Source organism: Miniopterus natalensis, chromosome 5 (assembly GCF_054644295.1).
Source record: "Miniopterus natalensis isolate mMinNat1 chromosome 5, mMinNat1.hap1, whole genome shotgun sequence".
NCBI classification, from domain to species: domain Eukaryota; kingdom Metazoa; phylum Chordata; class Mammalia; order Chiroptera; family Miniopteridae; genus Miniopterus; species Miniopterus natalensis.
In genome coordinates this window covers 42950831-42957719 of record NC_142085.1, presented here as the reverse complement: position 1 = coordinate 42957719, position 6889 = coordinate 42950831, and positions in this window count along the sequence as shown.

Below are 6889 nucleotides of genomic sequence, written 5' to 3'. Positions count from 1 at the left end.
TCAGCTTTTACTGACTTGCTTTTAAAACCCACAGCTGTCCTGAAGCAGGATGGAACATTTAAATCAGAATTTATCGAGGTCCAGGGTAATAAAACAAAGAAAGAGTGCAACAAAGAGCCCACAATATGGTTACAAGATGTGGTCGGCTCTCCAGGCGGGAGCAGCGTGCTGACTCCTGACCTTCCCTCCTGCGCACGCTCCATTTCTGCATTCACCACACCAGAGCACTCAGCTGGCGCCCTTCCTCTTCGCTTTTGGGCCCCTAGAGGGCTGGGTGGAGGAGGGGGTGGGACTTCCCTGTGGTCTGGGGCAGAATCCCCAATTCTGCTTCCTCTCTGAGGGCCTGCCTCTTCCACCGACGGTTGGCCTGGGCATGAGTGGTCTCTTGGGGGAGCTGTCCGCCCTCCAGCCACTCCCTCCAGGAATGGGACCTGTTCTTAAGGCTCAAAAGGATAACAAAATAAGTCTAAGGGCTGTGTAAGATAGTTAGTTACACGTACAGTAGCAGGTGACCACATCCAAGTCTTGTGGTCGGGGTACCAGGAGACAGAAGGAATGCTCACCCCAGGATGCCTGAGAGAGGAGGGAAGTCAGCTGGATGAAGGAGCTCCCGCCGGGAGCCCGTCCCAACGCTGTGCGCCTGCGGCGGGTGCCTGTGAGCGTGCACCAGGCGGTGCTGACGCGCGTTTTTGTTTGCAGATGCTGCCATTTCAGGTGCTAATGATGGCGAGGTCACTGAGAAGAGAGCGTGTGGAGACAAAAACTGAGGCAAGTACGTTCGTCATCACCTCCGCATGATGCCGCCTCCAAGCCTGTCTGTCCCCTGCTGCCAGGAGCCTGACTCCCTGGAGGAGAACCCAACCCATAATTGTTGATGCCCGAAGGCTATCTATTAATTTTACTAAATGTTTGTTTAATACTTGTTGTTTTTGTTTTAAACCAACTATTTCTGAATCTGGCAACAATGCTTCACCTGGAAGTTTCTTTCCTGGAGTGTGCCTTTGAGATTAATTTGGTCTTTGCCTCTACTGAATCCATCCCGTCTAGTCCCCAGATCCATAGATTCTTAAATGCTCCAGCATAACTTCTAACATGGCACATACCAAAAGTATAAGGCCCTGTAGGGTCAGTGGCTATTGGTGAAAACAGGTGAAAAATATTTCCTTTCTGGTCATTTAGAAATAATGTATCAATTTGATACATGCAACTGTTTTCTAAGAAAATCTCCGGACATAGATCTCTATGATAGCTTCCCATCAAGCAAGGATCAATAAAATTACAGCCTGCTGACCAAATCTATCCCCTCCTTGTTTCTGTACGGCTTGCAAGCCAAGAATGATTTTTTCTATTTTAAATAGTTGAAAAACAACAAAGAATCATACTCTTTTGTGACATGTGAAAATTATATAAAACTCACAATAATTTTATATAATTATGGACAATTTCCGTATCCATAGTAAAGTCTGACTGGAACACAGAGAAGCTCATCCATGCTCATCTGTGTATACACTAAGACTGCTTTTGATTACAATGACAGAGTGGAGTAGTCGCAATGGAGACCATATGCAAAGCCTATGGGGTCCTTTTACAGAAAAAATTTAGCAACCCTTGACATAGTGTAAAAGACCCTCTTACTTTGATGCCTAAGTTACATCTTATTTTTCCAAATCATTTTAGTGGTTTCATTTTACAGAATAAGAAATGAGACGCCCAAAGAGGTTGTAAATAGATTCAATGATACAGAGCCTAAATTAAAACCCTTGGCCAAATTACTTAAGCTCTCTAAACCTTGGTGGTTACATCACTTATCAGAAAATAGTGTTGACCTCATACAGTTGTGGTGGAGATGAAAGGAAATAACACATGTAAGGGGTTTAGCACAGTGTCTGGCATATATACGCTTACTAAACATAGCTGTTTTTATTAGCTAATATCATTACTACTATTAAAATTTAGATCTTCTGATTCAGCCTAGTGCCCCTTTCACTACAATAAACACTACTCCCCCTTCAAAGAAAAACAGAAATAGGTTATATACTCAGTGATCTTTAAATATTACTGGTGTTTTATCAAGACTCGAGATAGTGTCCACTCACTCCCTAGACATCTGACCTACCCATGTCCTGAAGTTTCTACCAAGGTGACATCATAATGGGCACAAATGATCTCTTGGGAGATGCATATCACTTACTCAGGAAGTCCCTACAACCATTTTGCCTCAGCTGATCTGTAAAATGAGAATGAGAATGTTTGTCTTACATAACTGGAAGCTCGAAGGGAGGTGGAAGAAGGAAACAGGGAAGACAGGAGGAGAAAGGAAGGGGGAGAAGGGAAGGCAGATGGATAATCAATGGAGATACCAGACATGAAGGCCTTTGGAAAAGTGAACGGTCTTTGCAGTAAATTACAGATCTGTGAAGCAGCCTTTTGCAAAAGGAGGCAGTTTCTAAGATGGGTGTCTATGCACTGCCCGTTGAGAGACTTGTCACCCTGTGAGCCACGACCTAACTATGACCCTTAGGTTCTCTTTAGTCCTGGATTTAGAGAGCAGCAAGAAGTACCCAGCTCAGAACAAGAAGTACCCAGCTCAGAACTTTAGAGACAGTGCCAGTGGTAAAGAAAAGGAGAAGCTGTTAGCACAGGGGAGGGGACAAATGAGGGAAGCTTCCTCCCCACGGTGTCCCTGAACATTACCCACCCTGGGCCTCTCCCGTGGGCCCCCTCTGCCTGCCTCAACCTGCCATTCCCTGTTGCCTTCTTCCATCTCCACCCTCCACCCCACTCTCCTCCCTCACTTGGGAAGAATTAAATAAATAGGACTTTATAGTATGCAAAACTCTTTCACATGCGTTATTTTGTTAATCCTTAGGTCCTTTCAAAACCCCATTAGGAAACAGTGATCCAGTTACAAAAATGGATAGTGACAGTAAAAAGCTTTCACCCTACTTTTTCTGAGCAGGCAAGCATCTCTTGATTGAACCAAAGAGCTTCCTGCATGGTGAATTTGGAGTATCACTCGGTTGAATCAGTTCTTTATTTTCTGATTTTCCTGTGGACACCTTTCTCTAGTCCATTTTAAAGATGCTCATGATCATGTTATTGCCTAGCAGATAAATTCCTCTATCTCTAGCATGGCGTTGGAGAGCCTTGATGATTAACTCCGATCTCGCTTTCCAGCCTTATTTCTCATGACCCCCCTTCTGTACCACACCAGAGTACAGTATTTTCCTGACTGTGCCCTTCCTCATAAAGTTATCTGCTTAAATTACCTTACCTTCTTCTTACCACATCTGCCACAAGGATTGGACTGGTCCTTCAAGGCCCAGGTCAAGACTAGCCATTACATTTCTCTGAACTCCCACACCGTTTTGTTAATGCCTCCACTGGGCACTCCCCAGATTTGGCATTGTGTTCTCATTGTTGCTGTTTATGAATCCATCATCTCCCACTGATAAATCTCTCAAGAACCTAGCACAGTGACTGAACACCATAGATTTACCATCTCCAGCCTAAATTCCCTATTTAAGATCTGAAAAAATTCAATTTTAAAATATTTTCATTTCTATTTTTATTCCATTTAGGAGTCAAATCACTTTCCTTAGTTAGTACCAGGTTTTACCTTAGGATTTATGATGTAATGATGGATATGCCACTGCTAGGTGTTTTTCTACCTGAAGTCATAATTCTGGGAAAAATAAAAAACATCTGCCATCAGCACTCATTCAAGCACTGCAGTCACGGCAGGACCAGGCAAACAGGACTATGAATCTGACACTGACCTTTAAGATGGCTTTAGGTTTTGCAGAACTATTACTTGACCTCAAGGCCGGTTTTACTTTCAAATTCCAGTAATCCCAAACACTCCAAATTATTTATTTCTCTGCAATGGGTCATAAGATGTGACATCCTGGAATAAATTACATTTGAATCCATTTATAATTGAAAGGCAGTATGGTTAATGATACTTTTTTGGAAGTGCCCATCTCTACAGAGAAAGTAGAAATACATTATATAATCATTTGTTTAAAAATGTAATTGGTGCTTTATTAAGACTAAAGACATCTGATCCACTAATGTCTCCGACCTTCTGCCAAGGCGACAGTAGGATGACCAGAGAGGTCCTTTGGAAGATGAGTATCACTTACTCAGGAAGAAAAGCAGTATAGTTTTAGCTCAGATCTCTTAGCAACATAAAATAATTTTGTTAAAATTCAAAAGCCATTTCCTTTAAAAAGCTACTGCTTTTTTTCTTTTCAAATTCAGTAATTTCTCCCCCAAACACAAACTTTTTCATATTTCCTTTTAAAGATATTATAACCTGTCCTTTTGACCTTTTCTAAAATGACAATCCTTTTTTCCCCTCTCTGTTCTAGGACTCTTTATGTTTAAATAGAAATAAATACTGGGGGGCAGAAATACTACATGGAGATTATGTCGGACAGAGAGTCCCGAAGGAAGCTGGAGGCCCTGCCCTGGGACGATGGAGGGGAACCTGTGCAGGCGCGTCCAGGGGGAGGGTGGCAGTCGCCTCTCCCGTCTCCTCAGCCAGCTCCTCCCTCTGCAGAAACCCGCGTCCCTGAAGCCGCCTGACGTCTACCAGGAGTGTCAGGGCCCCTCCCACAGGCCCCGGAGGCAGCCTCTGTGATGAAACAGGCGGACATGTGCGACACCATCCTCAAGCAGGGTTCCTGGTCTCCGGGAAGAGATGACTGCTCTTCAGAAATGTGGTTGTGAGCACAGTTGGCTTGTCATTTGATAAAAGCCGCCCGAGGGTGCCCTTCCCCTCTTCAGCGTAAGCCTTCAACACCCAAGGCCCTCCCTGAGCTCTCTCAACTCTCGCCCTGCTCCTCGCGCAAGTAAACAGTTAAGTGCACATTTAAGGTTTATCATAGCATGGTGGGCATTTTTTTGTTTGTTTTTATCCTCACGTGAGGATATGTTTTCATTGATTTTTAGAGAGAGAGGTGGGGGAAAGAGAGAAAAAAACCCATCGATCGGTTGCCTCCCACATGCTGCCCCACAGGGGATGGAACCTGCAACTGAGGTGTGTGCCCTGACCGTGAATCGAACCTACAACCTTTCGGTGTCCGGGATGCTGCTGCAACCAACTGAGCCACCTGGCCAGGGCTGAGGGGCATTTTTAGTGAAAACAATGTATTTGAAGCAGTTCAGAAACTCATTTAGGCAGTTGGCTAAACAGAGATTAAAAACACTCAAGTATTCCTTCTAGATGCTCCTATCATCACTGTTTGTATCAATGAAGTAGATCTGGGTTTGCAAGCCTGGCCCGTTTCCCTGAGACGCTCTGTAATTCCTGTAGCTGTACACCAGGTATGGGGCCTGACAGGACACAGGTAAGTGGGCTTCTTATTCTTAATGCAGAGATTCTAAAGTCCCCATTGAGATTTCAAAAACATACCTCACTTTCAGTTTTTACTTGACTTTGGAATTCTCACCTTTGAGCTACATGCAATCGAACTCCAGGACCCCCAGGGGACTCTGTCCTTCTGGACATTAGAATGGTGGGAGGGAGCTAAAGGGTAGGCCCCTCTATACATTCACCCCCGGGCTTGGCATGAACAGCTCATCAAGCACGTTCAGGGAAGGTTGTCCAGTTCTGCTCCCCTTCATCCGTGGCTCCCAGCCCATGTGCACTGGAAGAGTTAGGATTCTTCACAATAACTCAGAACTGCCTGCCTACAGTTCCAATGTATTTTGGAAGCAGTGCATCCTTGACACCTACTCGGTGTTTATACAGGGACTAAATTGGGCTGATGTGCTATAGTTGTGAAAACACATGGGCTCCTCAAACAAGTTTGTAATCTTCAGCAAGTGATTTTACTTCTCTGAGTCTGTTTCCTAATATAAGTATCTTACAGGGTTGCTGTGAGATTTCAATGAGACTAGGTTTAGTAAGGAATCTAATACAATATGATATATATAGTAGATGCTCAATAAATTGTCATTGTTATATTTCCCATTGTGGTGTGTGTGTTTGTTTTTTTAACCCATCAGGATCATCTTTATCAGTGCCAAAGAAAACAAGGGACTACAGAGAGGCCCCACAGAATGGGATGGTGGAAAAAGAAGTGAGGTCTCATTTTTAGCCTATTATCAGCTTTTTCTGCCCCTTAGGACAAATTATCTATCCATTTTGAACTTTAATTCTCAGGGGTATATTATCTGGGAGATATTTGAGGTGATCAAATCAAGGGGAAAGATTTGGGTAAGAACAAAGATGATGTTTCTTTAATTTGGCCTTGGGAGAGTTAAAGCTGAGTGAGGAGAACTGAAAAAAGACACCATCCCCCCATGGTGAGTGCTAACTCCAGGCCACAAGGGGGTCAGACTGTCCTGAGAGGATCCCCTGTGATCATCTCTATGGTATGAGGGGTGATTAGCAGCGTGGAGGAGTGGGTGAGAGTCCTCCAGTGGGCAGTGAGTCCTCCTGGGGGTCAAGCTGGGATCAGGACAGTAACAAGATATCCAACTTGCAAAAGCATCCAAGTTACTTTGAAAACCCTAAGGACACTGTGGTTGGGATTGGAGTGGGAGCAGGGACTGGAGTATGAACAAGGAAAGTACTAAAAACAAGGACTATGTAACTTCTTCCAATTTAGCTGAAGACTAATTTAGGTTCCTTTTTCCAAACCAAAACTAAGGTGCCTGTTTTCTTTTCATGCTACTCAGTGTCAGTAAAGCCAATAATAATTACTCTCAAAAGTGGTTGTGAGGGTTAAGTATTAATGTTTTTAAAGTGTTTCACACATGTAAATACCTTAGTACATAGTAATTTTAATTTTATCATCTATAAACAATGGGATAACCACTGCTATCCTCTCATAGATTGTTGTGAGAAGAATGTACATGAAAAAAGCAGTGTAAAGCA